This window comes from Pygocentrus nattereri, chromosome 3 (genome assembly GCF_015220715.1).
Source record: "Pygocentrus nattereri isolate fPygNat1 chromosome 3, fPygNat1.pri, whole genome shotgun sequence".
Lineage (NCBI taxonomy): Eukaryota > Metazoa > Chordata > Actinopteri > Characiformes > Serrasalmidae > Pygocentrus > Pygocentrus nattereri.
In genome coordinates, this window is record NC_051213.1 from 22,178,874 (window position 1) to 22,195,574 (window position 16,701).

General features: G+C 41.3%; 1 long non-coding RNA gene across 1 annotated transcript; it reads right to left on the reverse strand.

Annotated features, from left to right (window-relative positions):
• Positions 1–3,425: 3,425 nt before the first annotated feature.
• LOC108433574 lies at positions 3,426–14,064 on the reverse strand. The gene is made up of 2 exons (XR_001858300.2): positions 13,112–14,064; positions 3,426–4,134 (listed from the first exon to the last, which is right to left on the reverse strand). It is a non-coding gene; the product is annotated as an uncharacterized LOC108433574 (long non-coding RNA).
• Positions 14,065–16,701: the final 2,637 nt, after the last annotated feature.

Sequence of the window (16,701 nt, forward strand, 5' to 3'; positions counted from 1 at the left end):
GTTACTTCAGTCAGACTGACTAAGGATTTACTTCACTTCACCCTGTAGCCTTTTTATTAACCATATTCCTTAGCTATATTTGAGCAGAGTTACAGATGTTGTTTTTATGTTGTTTGGAAACCAAAAAATTTAAGTCTTGAAACACTCAATGGAAAACTGTCTAATCAAGATTTGTTCCCTGTAGTACCTAGGTAGACACAGCAAAGCAGCTTCTCCCATTTGTTAGGTCCTCAGGAGCTAGACAGAAGGCCTTAGGTGTTAAATTAACTACCAACATAATTAGGAAATTAAATCAATCATTCGTTTTGATTTCTAGAGGATGAAATTTAGGTAGAAAAAAGTGAGGCCTTTTGAAAGTTCTATATAGATCACTCGCTTTCAGTCAGTTGTTAAAATCCCCATTTACAGGGATATTTTTTAAAAAGTAATTGAAAAATTACTACATATAAGGTACATGTTCATCTCTTTTACAAGCTTTGACTGTCTGTTTTTCATCTAGAAAAAAAATGTTCAAATAATTATTTGGCAGATCACTCAAATCATACTGATGATCAAACTAACAAGAAGACTGACCACTGTGATTGATATTGTAACAAGACTGCATATTTCTCAGTAATTTTGGAAAAGAGCCCCAGGGGAATACCAATTGCTGCGCTTTGTGACTAATGCAGTTGTTAGAAGCATTGGCTAGACCACAGAGCGACGTGGATATGGAGTTGTAATCAGGACTAAATAAAAGCTTGTCCCTCCCTTAAACCCAGCTGCAGGCCTAGAGTGTGCTTGGCTCTCCGTTATTAGCTCAGAACATTACCACAGCGTCCTATTAAAGGCACTGAGGTCTACGGGTGGGAATGCTAGTGAGGTTTGGGTGAGAATCAACTCCATATGTTTCCTTCTGCCCTAGTCTGGGTGGTCATTGAACTTATGCTGTGCTGAGGATATGGTTGGTGGGAAGTGAAACCTGTATGTGTAAGACAGGTGTATGCCGAGGTGATGCAGACTCCCATGTTTTCTCACTTGTTCAATGGCTTTACACACATTATATATCTCTTCTCCCCCCATGTCTTCTCTCCTCCCTCTGCTTCTCTCCTTCCTCCATAGCATGCTGTCCAGATGCTTCATATACATAAGAGTCAGTGTTCACTAAAGCGTAAACACATGCTAACACACACAGCACTGTGCAAAAGTGAGAGACCACCTTTTCATGTATTTAATTTCAAGTCAAAGTGTCCATCAAGTAGAAGTTATTCATTCAATCTTATTATGTTGTCCACCCTTTGACTTTGTTTCAGCCTCCTTTATTTCAAAGAATGTAAATAAAATAGTAATAATAATAAAATTATTATAAAATCTAAATATAAAAAATGTAAATTAAGTATTTAATGTGCCTGTGTGCCCAGTTTTTTTTTTTTGCTTTCAGATTTTCATAGAAACCTGTAAGATTATTGTCCCATGTCTTGCATCTTCTACGTCTCATGATCCAAGTAATCCCAAGTACAAATTTAGATTAATTAGTCTAAAAACATGATTTCATATCTCAGATGTCTGGTTTTGGTATTCTGGTGCAAAGTTTCCTCTTTTTTGTCTATTTTCTTTTCTAAATAAGAGTTTCATGACAGCTACACATCCTTTCAGAAACATAGCGCTGAATTGTCATTTCACAATAGAAGGTTGGACAGAAACACCTGTGGACTTTTTCAGAAGTTTTTCTCCTCTCTCTCAGAAATGAAATCTTTAAGTTCTGTTTATCTAATGGTTCCATTCAGCTTAGTTTGTGTGATCTACCATGTCTAGCAAGGTTCCTCTATATCTTTTATACATTATTATGATTTTCTTTTCACTTTGATTTCCTCCTTCATTATGCAAGTGGATTATTTTATATCTGATCTTCTCAGAAATATCTCCTCAAGCAAACAAAAGGGTGGTCTCTGACATTTGCACAGATCTGTACACACTGAAAAAGGGTGCATTGAGTTTATGTAATTCAAAAATGTGTATGATTGCCACCTGAATAAAATATATTACATCCATGCAATTCTCTCTTTTAGTTTTCTTATTTTTGACAATAATTGTGTTGGTGTAGTATCTCATCATGTCAAACTTCATAGTACGTTTTTAGGGGAAAAAATGTTTTTACAGTACAATTTACATTTAATGTACTTTAATGTACCTATTATGCAATAGATTTTTATTCCAGTTTGTTTTTGTTTCTTTTTTTGTGGTTAATTAATTATAAAAAAGGTTTACAAAATGTAAAGAACAGCTGGGCTTTTCAAATGGTCTTGTAAGGTTTTCATATGACATCAACAATGTTTCATTCATGTGGAAATAACGATACATCAAGTAAATTCAATCCATCTTTTTTGTGTACAAAATCACACTGAGATAATTTCCCGGCTATTGACAGATATTTCCAGTATTGTTGAGGGTTTTAAACACTCCCTGGCTTTGCAGGTAGTTACATGTAGTCAATGCATTTTCTATTATCATGTTTAACATAATCACTCACATTACATTGATTCCTGACACGTCCAGATGTCCTAGAACAAACTTTCCTAAACTCTATGTACTGCTTGTTTCTGAACAGCATTACATCTTTGTAGCATATTGTTGGAGCGCATGGCTGCCTTCACACACCCAAAATCCTGCCAATTAGCCAGCCAGATAAGACAAATGGATGCTTAAAATGGGCAGTGGGTGTTTGCACAAAGGATCAAAGTTGACTTCATCAGGATTTCACCTTTACTGCTCATTGCTACACTTGTTTGAGGAGGGGGCAGTGTGAGTGTGTGTGTGTGAGAGAGTCGAGGGACAGTTCTTTTTTTTAAACACCTCATCTTCCTCCTCTTCACACATGCCAGACAAGGAGCATATTGAGCTGATTAACAGCTTTAACTACAATGGCTATTTCCTTGTTGTACCCTTTCTCTCTCCCTCTCTCTCTTTCTCTCTCTCTTTCTCTCTCTCCCTCTCTTTCTCTCTCTCCCTCTCTCTCTCTCTCTCTCTCTCTCTCTCTCTCACTCACTCACTCACTCACTCACACTCTCATCACTTGGTGCCAAATGAGCCTCAACTGGAATGTGGGGAGGAGGGGGACTGTGTATTAGCATTCTTAAAGGAGACCTTGTTGTCTTTCAGAACCATTATGAACAGTGGGACCACTAAACTGTCTGTTTCAGTGCATACTGACTTTGTCAGAACAAAATTCCATATCTACAAAGCTGTAACTTTTGCATAAAGTGCAGCTAGTATTTTCAAAATTGTGTGAAAAAAAAGAAAGAAAACATAAATGAAAAAAATGACAAAAATTGACATACAAGGTTTTGTCCCAATGACAATGATACATTTAAAACACAACAACATGAAATTTGCTCAAAAATAGACTAGACCTTTCTCTGAAAAGAGCACAGTTTAGGAATTTTCTATTAAAACCATGCTAGGTCCTTTTATTACTGTAAGATGTTGGCAGGACATTCTAAATGGAAAATGAATGACAAAGTACAGGACCCCCCTCCCCCTTCTTCCCAATTCTCTGTCTGGAGATCCACCCATGGCCAGACAGCAGTGGCGGAAGGAGACGGCTCTGTCTAGTTCATAGCAGTGGCAGTGGTGCCGCAGTGAAAGGTTAAAGAGCCCATCTTTCATCTCCACTGCATCATCCCCACATCTGCATAATTCATGGGCCTGTTACTGTAATCAAAAATTCTTATTTATTTGGGGAGAGACTGAGAAGAAGACGGCTCTCCCCAGACTAACACTCTCTGGTGGCTGGCTTTCATTTCGCAGCACCGAAATACTGCAGCGTCTGTCGACAAGAAGGGTTGGAGGCTTAAACACGCACACACAAACACACACACACAAACTTGCCACTCTCAAAACATTCATACAGACAACACTTATTTTCCATTTCCAACATTCCATCTCCCAAGAATGTCTGTCTCACATAGACCCATCCACACTCACTCTACATAGAGCGGGTCAGTTCTGGGCTGGGACGTCCCGTCTTGAAGGGTCACAACAGTCCCTCTGTGGGTGAGCCGGCTCTGTAAGCAGCTGTGTGGGCGTCATGGCAATGGCCCAGCCTCCCATGAGTCTCAGCGGGGTACTCACACCTCCAGGCAGAGTCTGTCAGAGCTGTGCATGTGAACACAGAGAGAGAGAGAGAGAGACAGAGAGAACCACAGAACAAATGAATCTAGAATCATAACACAATATGTAATGTAAAAAAACTAAAGCCAGTATGTAATCTCATGAAAGAGACACAGGACCAGTAAAGGGCCACCAAGGGTGATCATTAAGGAACCAAGGAAGATAATGAACTTGGAAGCACAGTTTAACAGGATGGGGTGGGGGGATTACAGTGAAAAAGTAAAAGATGAGCGAGAGCAATTAACTGTCATTCATAATCACTCTTCTGTACCTGCAGGACCAAGAGTCAACCCTGCCACTCTCTCTCCTCCCTCTGTTTCTCACACCCACACACATATACACATTAGCCAATGCACATGCACACACACATGCACACAGGCTGTCTTGTTGTGTTTATTTCTCTCGCCACTCTCTGTAATCTTAAGAGGCGCTGCCATTTGCATGCAAATCAACCATTACATAGCGGCATGGAGACACTGTGGCGCTCTATAATCAAGGGCAAGGCAAGTAAAAAGGACAAAGAAATTGAAAGAAAAAAGAAGGAAAGAAAGAAAGAAAGGAAGGACGAAAAGAGTGGCAAATATATTGAGAGGTATAATCTGATCATGAGGAAGGAATCTTTTCCTAGGCAATGCACTCATTCATTCCTTCACTCAAACTATTCACACACTCACTCACTCATTCACTCAAAGATAAACTGAACAATGTGAGTGAATCTGCCTGAAGAACGAGACACAATAAGTGCACAGCAGACCAAGTGATGAAGGATGTGTATCCACTATGGATGTAACAATGCATCATGACATCTTAGTACCGCAATGCAATTCTGTGACAGTATGCATTATTTAGAAGGACAATGCACAAGAACAGACTTTCCATTAATATCACCATCTAATGCAGTTACGTTGTTTGAACACTAAAGTTTGCAAATGATCTACACTAATTAACAACTCCCTCCAGCATCCTTCCTACCTACCTGTTCTAGTATCATAAGTACAAAATAAAAACAACATGATTATTTTCATAATTTTTCTTCATTTGAATTTTATTTAAAATATCAAGAGAATGTTTTGAGTCGATCCTTACACTCCTAATATCCAGTATTAGCCTTTAGGCCACATTCAACTAACAAACATCAGCTAAAGGCCAGAGCACACTGACGATTCAAATGTGTGGTTGGTGTGCCATGTCTGTGTTTGATTGTTGGGAGAATCTAGAATGTTCTCTTCATGTTCACTCTGGTTCGTTTGGCTGTGTCAGAAATTGATTCCTACTCAATTATCAGTATTGTTCTTTATTGAGATGATCTACTTATTTTACTTAACCATAATTAAATTAATCAATAAATGAATTGTATGAATGAATACTGCCCTGCGATGGACTGGCGACCTGTCCAGGGTTTATGACCGCCCGATGACCGCTGGGATAGGCTCCAGCACCTCCCCCCTGCCCCCCACAACCCTGAGGGAAAAGCGGCTTAGAAAATGGCTGGATGAATAAATTAATTCTTATCATCAGCTTATCATCAGCATTCACTAGTAGATGACAACAATAATTGTGTGAGCAAGGATGAAGATATTTTTTCATATATATTTTTGCCAGGGAAGAGGACAAAGCATGACTAGGCTACACCTTAAATTCTTGGTCCATGATAGCAAAACTTAACAGCATGTGTGTCATTGTCTTTGTTTTTAAATGTACATAGCTACTGTGTATTTTTTACAGTGTCAAGTTTAGTTGCAGTGTCAAGAGAGTTCAAAGAATTTAATTTTTCAGTGTCTGAGCAGCCACTGTTAATGTTCCTTTGTCACTTGTGTACAAACAAGAAATTCATACTGATATACATTCAGCTGATGTGGCGAACTGTGGTTTTCTTTATATGTGGACTATGAGAGACTGTAGTGCACTCAAAATCACTCCAATCTTATGGCTTGGACATTAAGAGGAGAAAAGCACTATATATGTAATAGTGCCCTAAAGTGCAAAAAGGGCTCCATTTCATTCACATCCTTGGACTGTCAGATCTTTTTCCATTTATAAAGACATTATAAAGACAACTGAAAGCATTAGAGAGCATTAGAATGTTGCTGTTTGTTGTACAATGTTTGGTCAATGTTCTTTGGCCTGGTTATGAACCAACATTCTAATATTGGCAGGTTTGTATTGTTCTGGAATTAGAACCGATGAACCTAATGAATGGGATTGAACATTTAAAAACTGTGAATGAGAACATTCTAGTAAATGAGGGAGAATTCTTAAACTGTGTGAATAAGATGAGAACATTCTAGAACTTTGTGACTGGAAGAAGACTTAAAAAATACATGAATGGTGGAGAACATTCTAGAACTGTGTGAAGGGCCAAAGGAAAAAAGAGAGATCTTCTTATTAGAAAGATCATCTTGAGTTTTAGTAGAGATCTCAATAAAGTCAGATATTGTGCTCAGATGTAGATAGTAAGATAGTAATGCTTAGGTTTCTCTGTAACTAAACTCCCCTCCCTCCTTTATATGCACCTTATGTCTCATTTTTTATATAATGGTATTTCTCCTAAAGAATTGTCATTGAGTCATCAGAGAACAACGTTTGAGCAATACGTTTATCTGGGCGAGAGGAGAACATTCTAGAACAGTGTGAATGGGAGGAGAACATTGTAGAACAGTATAACAAAGAATAGAACATTTTCAAAAACTTTTGGGGTTGTTGCTATTTGTTGGCAGGGCTATACAGTATGTACATGGCAAAAGTTAGATCATGATACCTGTCCACAAAGAGTTTTAAAGCACTAGCCTCATCTCCTTGATAGCATACGAATACATAAAAAAGTTAAGAAATGAATGCATAAAGTGCATGGAAATGTGTGTGGAGGTATCTTGCCAGTCTTGAGTCTGGGGGCCAAACTAGTGTAGCCCCTCTTGCTCTAAGTGAATGGAGATGCTGAAGTCGACGTGCAGCAGTACTTATCAGCTGCACATTTATCATGCTGCTTGTTTCCTTTCTGCCTCCTCTCTGATTCCTGCTCGTTTGAAGTTGCAGCTCCACTTTACAAGCTCTACATCTCTCTCTCTCTCTCTCTGTCTCTCTCTCTCTCTCTCTCTCTCTCTCTTTCTCTCTCTTTTTCTCTCTCTCTCTCTCTCTCTCTCTCTCTCTCTCTCTCTCTCTCTCTCTCTCCCTCTCTCTCGTGATGACTTGTTTGAAGTTACAGAGGAGCTGGGTAGGTTATTTTCACTCTGCGCTGAAGAACATGGAGGGAGCTCTCTGTAAGGCTGTTGATTGTGAGCCGTTTGAAGTCCTAAACGCGCCACGCTAAGATTCGCTCTCTGCCGCCGTCGCCAGAGCCTTTTGAAGCTGCGCTTGAGCGACACACACATTTTATATGTTACACTTCTCCAAAACGGGCAATTATTTTTCTCCCCCCCTTCTTTTAGTGTGGCTGAGAATGTGCTGAATGCTCTGACGAAGAAGAAGCAAACTGCACCCACACACATCATCTCAGAAGGAGGGTGTGTGTGTGTGTGTGTGTGTGTGTGTGTGTGTGTGTGTGTGTGTGTGTGTGAGAGACTGTGCTGAGAGCTTCTGCATTTCACTCAGCACTCATTCACTCTCACCCATGACTTCATACATTATATGAAGGACAAAAGAACAGTTTCATGGCTAGATGTCATGCCCCTTTAAAAGCACTCTTAAAAATAAGGTGCTTAAATGGTTCTTTGGTGCAGTTCAAAGGGCCCATAGCAAGTATAACCAAAATTTCCTTACTTTTTCTAAATAAAAAATTGTTCCAGTATGTAAACTCTGCTACAGTTTCAAAAAGTATCATTCGTTCCCTGATATATATGGAAACTAAGCTTAAAAGATAAAAAGAACAGCCCATTTTGAATTTAATATTTTTGTGGTATCACAACAACTAAAACATTTACATATATCCACCTACAATCACACTGAAGTTACAGGTATTACTGAAGTTTTCAGTCTGGACTGCTTTTTGAACTAGGCACAATTCAGGATAGCCAATCAGAACAAAGACTGGCATTTACAGATTGTAGTGTATAGGGGCTAAGCTGCTCCTTTGCTCCCTCCCATATTAGTAATGTATTCATGCTGCTTGCGTATTGATTGGTCAAGTCAGTCCAGCACCTAAATATATGACTCCGTAGTAAGTTTGGGTGAGAGTAGAAAAAAAGGTTGGTTGCTCGGTGCTTATCGCATGGATGAAGGTTAAACTCCTGTTCTGTGCCCGAGCAAGAGCGTCTGGACAATGACAACTGCAATACTGCAAGATGTGTTGGTGAGTGCTGGTTGTTCTGCGTACCTGTTCTGAATGAAGATTTCAGTAAACGCTCGAGCTAATCCCATCTAAGTTGTCTTGTCGTGGCTGCTGCTTCACCCACACAAATATACTCCACAAGTAGTTTTAAAATACAGACGTGCGACAAGTGGTGTCAGAAGCGGGATATAGAGATGTGACTGGAGTTGGGTTTAGCTCCTTAAACATATTTGACGCATCAGTGTTGAAGTAATAACCAGAATTCTGACAGAGACTAAACGCTAGCTCAGCGTGCTAGTGCTGCTCTCTCCTTACACACGCAGCAGCGGACGAGTGGGTCACGTCACGCATGAGAATGCTGAGACTCAATTATATGGGGCTGAAGGAACAAGTGAGGCACTGCTAAAATACATATGCTGAACAAAATACAAAATAAATGAATAAGTGAAGGAATAAGCATAAAAAAGGAGAAAAGTGCAAAACAGTTAAGCTAAAAATAAAAGGAAACTAAAGAGGATTGACAGTAGTATGTCTAAAGAAGAAACTATGCAAGCTGGAACTCGAGTGTTTGATTCTGACCAAGCACCTACATGGCTAAAAGTACTTCTGGATAACCAAAATAAAAGTAATCAAATGATGCTCACTTCCATACTGCAGCAGATAACAGAAACCAACCCTGTATTCCCACTAGGCCAGCACGCTGAAAGACCATCAGAGAGATGTCCTCACTTAAATGCTTACCAGCCAGCACCATGGGAGAATCCATTGTGGTCCGGCAATGTGACTGTCGGTCCTTTTGCTGCAGAACTAGATACAGCAATTAGCACACAATGCAGGCCCTGGCAGAGCAAGTCTCATCCCCGACCCTGATGTGAGACATAGAAATGGTGAGCGCAGTTTCCACCATTCAACATTCGCTTATCCTGCTGATCACAGATCTTGTAGCCCCAGCCAGCAGCTCCAACATGCTTGTTTTGGAAGGCTCCAAAGTAAAGTTATCTCTCTTTGATAGCACTGAAGATTGGGATTAATTTCTCTTGCCATGTGAACAGTTGGCAAGAAAATACAGTTGGAACAGTACTCAACAAGTAGACAGATTACTCAAGTGTCTGCAAGGTGCAGCCATTAAATACGTCTGCTCACTACCAGAACACATTAGGGAAGACTAGGGAAGACCCTCCGACTATAGACAGGAGGAAGCTTGGAGAGCTACGGCAGCTCAAGGAGTCCTCGGCTGAGTTTGCAGAAGAAGTTAGGCAGCTGGTCACACTTGCATACCCTAGTGTAGATTTGGGGCTTCAAGACCAACTTGCAGTTGATGCATTTCTAAAAGAACTAAAAAAACAAAAAGTGGCAAATGAGGTAATGAACCGAGAGCCACACTAACTCTTGGAAGCTCAACGACTTGCAGAAGCACATGAGCACAACTACCGTGCTACTGTGGGCAGAGAAGTTGATACAAGGAGTCAAGCTTGATGTATATCCTGGGTGGATAAGGAAGATACATCGGATGACCCCCCAGCAACATCTCGCAGAGTTCGGAGCTCAAGTTACATCACTGTGGACCAGTTTGCTACGCTAACTGAAAGAACTGCATGTTTGGCCCAATCACTGGAAAATATTAAACAAAACTATGTGACTGCAAACCAACACCAGATTTTGATGGGGAAATTGGAGCAGATTCAGGTTAAGCTTGAGCAACCTGCAGCCTCAAGCCAGTTGGATGGCTGTGTGGATAGTTAGGAGAGGAGGCAAGAGCGCCAAACCATGCCTCAAGGAAATCGACCTAAAAGACCCAATCATGATGTAGCGTCATTGTGTTACAGATGTGGTGAGGAAGGGCATTTTCGGCGCAAGAGACCTCCAAGTCCAATAGCCCAGGACATCATTGGCGCTAGAGAGTTGGGTCCATCTATCTCCAAAGAGAGGCGTATGAACCAAGGAAGCCAATCCCAAGCCCCACATGTTGGTCACACCACATCTAGAGGACCGAGCCTGATGATATCTCTGACCGTTAACGGCCTCCCAGTGCAAGCTGTGGTGGATACAGGTGCTGAAACAACTGTCATCTCAGAGGGTCTGTATCAGCAGTTTCATCCAAATGAACAGACTGCATTGAAGAAAACATGCCTCAGGAATGCTGAGTCAGGGAAGAAAATGACTGCTATAGGGGGGTTGAAGGTCACCTTCCAGTTGGGCACTAGGAGCTTTAAATGGGAAGTCTATGTGGCTCCTATCCGCGACCACGTTCTTCTTGGCTTTGATCTCTTAAGAGCTGCTGACATAACAATCCATGCCAGTAGGAAGGCTTTTATTGATCAGAAGTTGTTACCTGCCAAGATAGTTGGGGGATGGGCCAGAATACCACATAGCTCATGTGCTTCTGGAAAAAGACACTACTTTGCCACCTGAATGTAAATGTCTGGTATGGGGAAAAGTCGATAATCCTCAACCAGGCATTTGTGCAGTCCTAGAGCCAATCAGCATCTCTGAAGCCATTGCTTCAGGCAGTGTCGCGACAACTATGGAAAAGCGAATTCCAGTTAGGCTATACAACCTCTCCTGTTGTAAGACTGCTCTGCCAAAGGGAGCATGACTTGGTTTTCTGGTGGAAATGTATCCTGATGACTCTCCAGGTGGGATGGTAATAACAGAACAGATGCCCAGCAGCCTGGAGAAACAGCCCAATGGCCTACATCAGCCTGAGGTAAGAAGACTGGAGTTTGCAACAGACCTGCCCAAACACCTTCATGTACTGTTTGCTGCTTCCAGTGAAATCCTCAGTGAGATGCAGCAACAGAGACTCATTATGCTCTTGCTGAAGTATAAGACCCTTTTCATGACAAGTGACACTGATTTGGGCTATCTGTCTGCTTCTACCCATAAAATCAACAGGGGCACAGCTAGGCCAGTTCGACAGGCTGTAAGGAGAACACCCCTTGGTTTCCAAGGTGAAGAGGAGAAGCACCTTCAGACTATGCTGGAGGCAGGCGTTGTTGTGCCCTCATCCTCAGAATGGGCCTCACCTGTAGTCTTAGTTTTGAAGAAGGATGGTGGTGTGTGCTAGTGTGTTGACTACCACACTACTACCTTAACATCAAAAGATGCATACCCTATTCCCAAGATAGAAGAGTGTCTTGATGTTCTGGAGGGAGCAAGTGTCTTCTCAACTAATGATCTTCAGTTTGGGTATTGGCAGATCGCTGTTGATGACAAGGACCATGAGAAGACAGCATTCATTATCAGATATGGCCTCTATGAGTGCATTAGCATGCCTTTTGGATTGTGCAATGCTCAGAGCACATTTCAGAGGGCCATGGAGCTAGTGCGACGTGGACTCCAATGGGAAACACTGTTGATATAACTGGATGATATAATTATTCTTGGGAAGGGAGTTGATGAAACTTGTTAGCCCCTTGACTGGCCTGTTGAGAAAAGGTACTGCATTCTCATGGGGGGCAGATCAGCAGGACACTTTCAATCAGCTTAAGGAAAAGCTTAGTACAGCCCCTGTCTTAGTGTATTCCAGAGCGAGGGGACAATACATTCTTGACATGGATGCCTCTAACCACAGCATTGGAGCAGTGTTATCACATCTTCAATGGGGGGAGGAGAGAGTGATCACATATGCTAGTACCCAGCTCACACCAGCACAGAAGAGGTGCTGTGTGACTAGGACGGAATTACTAGCCATTGTTCATTACAACTTGGAGAAGATGTGGAGGAGATGACTAGTATAGATCAAACAGGAGAGGGTCAGACAGAAGCCCCACTAGAAACTTCATTTGTAAACTGGCTGCAGCCCCTAACAAGTGAGCAACTGACACAGGAACAGAAGTTGGCCCCCCTCCTAAAAAAAAGCCCAGGTGTACGGAAATACTGGTTGTGTTGGCCCCAAATAGAATTATGGAAGGGAGTGCTGTAATACTGTTGGGAGAGACCCGGGGAGTTAAATCATTCTCTACTTCTTCTGGTTCCTGCCTCACGGCAGAAAGAAATTTTGCAAGCTTACCATAAACCCCCAGAATCTAGTCATTTAGTTGAGGGGAAGACACTGGAATGTCTCCGTCTCAGTTTCCACTGGTATGGAATGGGAGGAGATGTCCACTCATTCATACAGAGATGCCAGCACTGTAACGAGCGTAAAACTGCAGGCCCTGCTAAACATGCCAAACTACAAACTTATCAAGCTGGAGCACCTCTGGATCGACTATACCTGAATATATTAGGATCATTTCCATTGTCCAGCTCTGGAAACAGATATGTCCTGGTCATCATTGACCAATTTACCCGATGGGCCAAGGTCTTTGCAATTCCAGACCAAGATGCTGAAACCACTGCCAGGAAACTGGTGTATGAGTTTGTTGCTCATTTTAGTGCTCCATTGGAGTTTCACACTGATCAGGGGTGAAATTTTGAAAGCTCCCTCTTTGCGAGTGTGTGTAGACTCCTGCAGTTGTTTTCAAAAACAAGGACAACCCCCTATCACCCCACTTTAGACACTTTAGACAAGTGGAATGGTTTAACCGTACACTGCTCCAAATGATCAGATGTTATGTTGATAGGGATAGATGTTATGCTGACAGAAAAACTGGGATGAGCATTTACCCCTTTTGACTGCAGCGTATCGTAGTTCCCCACATGCCGTGACTAAATACATACCAAACAAACTAATGGTAGGAAGGGAAGTGTACTAACCTCAAGTTATCTGGTCCGGTGTTGCAGAGCCGAAATCTATCACTACGGAAGTCCCAGAGTTTCTCCATCATCTGGAAGAGGGAATGAAGGAGGCCCACAATGCTGCCCAGGAACATCTCAGAGTGGCACAACAGCGACAAAAGAAAGTGTATGACTTGAGGACACAAGAAAAGGTTTTCAATGTAGGAGATCTTGTCTATCTGAGGGATACCAGTACACAGAGAGGTCAGAGTCCAAAACTGCAGGCCCCCTGGAAGGGACCATGTGTGGTCTCTGCATATTATGGCCCTGTACTCTATGAAGTTCAAGAAATGTGACACAGAAAGGTTACGCATCATGATCGCCTCAAGCCTTATAACAGTGAGGTGATACCAGCATGGATCCTACGCTGGAGAAATGAAACCCTACAATGCAGTGCAGTTCCCACAAATACCGGCATACAACTTGATTTGCACCATGGAACAGACCAGCAACCTGCCAGCAGCTATCCTGAAATGATCTCAGATTATCTGGAAGCCGAAAAGCAGATGACACAACCTGAGACACAGGGACAAAAGCAAGGGGCAGAAGATTTAAAGGATGGTCAGACCTCTGGACAAGAGAAAATCAAGCAGCTCAACAGGACAGCAATTCTATGAAAATGGGACCTTAAACAGTAAAGACATTAAGGGGGCGGGAAGTTCACAAACCTGCAAGATACAAGACCTAAAAAAAAAAGAAGAAGAAGGACTATTTATGTTTAATTGAATTTTAAGATGTTTTAAGAGACACTAGAAGGTTATGTTTGTTAAGTTTACTAAAATTCCCAGGATGTTCCTATAGCAAGTTCTGTTAGTGTACTGAAGAGACACAGCACTGCTAGGAGGAGGGGTAGTGTAGTGTATACTGGTGGTTGGTTAGTGTAGTGGTTAACACCTCTGCCTTCTACGCTGTAGACTGGGGTTCAATCCCCACCTAGGCAAACACCCTACACTATACCAATAAGAGTCCTTGGGCAAGACTCCTAACACCGCCTTGGCCTACCTATGTAAAAAATGATCAAATTGTAAGTCGCTCTGGTTAAGAGCGTCAGCCAAATGCCGTAAATGTGTATAGGGGCTAAGCTGCTCCTTTGCTCTGTCCCATATTAGTAATGTATTCATGCTGCTTGCGTATTGATTGGTGAAGTCAGTCCAGTACCTAGATATATTACTCCGTAGTAAGTTTGGGTGGGAGTAGAAAAAATTGCATGGACGAAGGTTAAACTCCCGTCCTGTGCCTGAGCAAGAGCGCCCAGACACTGACAATTGCAAAACTGCAAGACCATACGGAAGCTAGAAGTTCTTTGTCACTTATCCTAATATGTTGGTGAGTGCTGGCTGTTCTGCTTACCTGTTCTGAACGAAGATTTCAGTAAACGCTCAAGCTAATCCTATCTAAGTTGTTGTGGCTGCTGCTTCACCCACGCAAATATACTCTACGGGTAATTTCAAAATACAGATGCGTGACAATATATTGGTCCAAAAAGCACAGCAACAAAAATAGTCTAATGAATTCTGAAGGATAAAGAGTAGTTGCTACCTAAATCCATTCATCTGTTATAAGCAGACACAGGCTCTTTTACTGCCCTGTTGTGGATACACAGCAAAATTAGATTTTTAGGTAAGAATAATAATCCTCCTTTGCAGTTATAGCTCTGCTGATTGTTCTAACACAGTTTTAACAATAAACGGTCTTATATGCTGTAGTTAATAAAGCCTTTATCTGCTAATTCACCCGTTAACCCTGAAGGTTGGTGTGCAAACTAACAAAAAGAGAAAGATTTAAGACAAACATTGATAATTTGGAGATGAATGGACTTATTTGCATTCACGAGCACTCAGCTGCTCTCCTACAACATTTAATCTGCAGCGACTAAAAAGCTGCAAAATTGTCACAATTGGCCCCTCCCAATCCTCCATGTGCTTTTGTTTTGCTTCCTTGTTTTTTCCCAGTCCTGCCCCCTTGTTTTCAGACCCTGCCCTTAATTGTACCACCTGTGTTTATCACCTGTGTCTTATTAACCCTCGTTGTCTCTGTATTTAAGCCCTGTGTTTTTCCCTAGTTGTTGGCTGGTCTTTGAATAGTGTATTGTATCAATTGGTGTTTGTTCTTCTGACTTCCGTTGTGTGTTTAGTCTGCATTACTTTCATCATGTCTGTTCCACGATCTATCCGTGTTGTCTCTCTGACCCTGGACCGTTTTGACCCTGAATCTGGATTTGCCCCTAATACATCTCGCTTCTCTTCGCATGTGTGTCCACCTCATCATCGCTCTCACAAGTTACAAATATCAGCTTCTCATTCGCCAGCTTCTTGTTAGAATTTTCTCATTCCACCTTACATGGCACCATTTAAGGTGGAATGGAAAATTAAAACAAGGAGCTGGCAAATGAGAAGCTGACTATAGTCTCATTAAAAAAAAACGTTTTGAGACATTTTACAGGATATTATTTCACTTTGCAGCAAAGTTTCTTGCCGCAGATCAGAGAAAAGTGGCTATAGCTGAGTTAAAGCTTATAGCAGAACAAAGTAAGTCTGCATTTTTGTTTATATATTTTTATCCTGTACTATACATCAGCACATACTGAGACATATTTACATCCATGATGGTAAAATGGACATAAAATGTTGTGGCTCCCAAGTTGGTTTGATATTTGTTGAAAGGACAAAAAGGCTCTTCTTAACATCAGGCTCTTCAGTTGCTGACCCCTGGTATAGATTCTTTACAGTATCTGAAGGTCATTTAAAGGTTTTTCATACACGCATCTCATTTACAAACTTGCCTCTTTAAAGAACGACCCACTGAAAGGTGCTTTTGAGAACCAAAAATCTTTATCAGGCATCCTTATTTTTAATAGTGAGGAACAGTTAAGCACACTAGTACCGTCACATCTAGCTGATCACAGTCTTTCTTAGTCTTTATGGGTTCCATTCCTCTTTTGTTAGATTCGCCAGATTTTCCTAAATGGATGCATGAAGAAAGAGAGAAAGAGATAGAGAGAGAGGAATTTAATCTGGTTGTCTAAGCAAGCTGTCCCAAGTTAGTGAGTGTATCATGTCGTGTGGTTCATGTATTGTTTATTATTAAACTTACCATGTGCTTTTGGGACATTTACCTTGATTCCAAGACAGAGTTACAGCAGTGAGATCTGTGCTCCTATTCAAGGAAAGGGAGTTCGTTTCACATACAGGGCAGTCTTTCTCACACCAAACAGGCCCAACAAGGCAGTATTTTTTTCTTTCACACATTTTACATCAACCACTCAGATTGACTCCAGATCAATTCCAGAGTGAAAATGTACCAAATATGTGATTGAAGAATTCATGACTGGGACTCATTAACACTTCTGGCAAATCTATCCAGTCGAAGTAAAAAGAATCCAGTCGAATAGAAAGAAATCCAAGGAACATGGTATGACAAGACTAGATACTAATTTCCCTTTTTTGTCTTGAAATTTACTTTATTGTACAAATCAGACCTGTGCTGTCATATCATCTTTGAGCAGTCATTTTTACCTAGTGTACAATTACCCCAGTGATCTCCAGTGTTTCTGAATGCTTAAGTTTTAG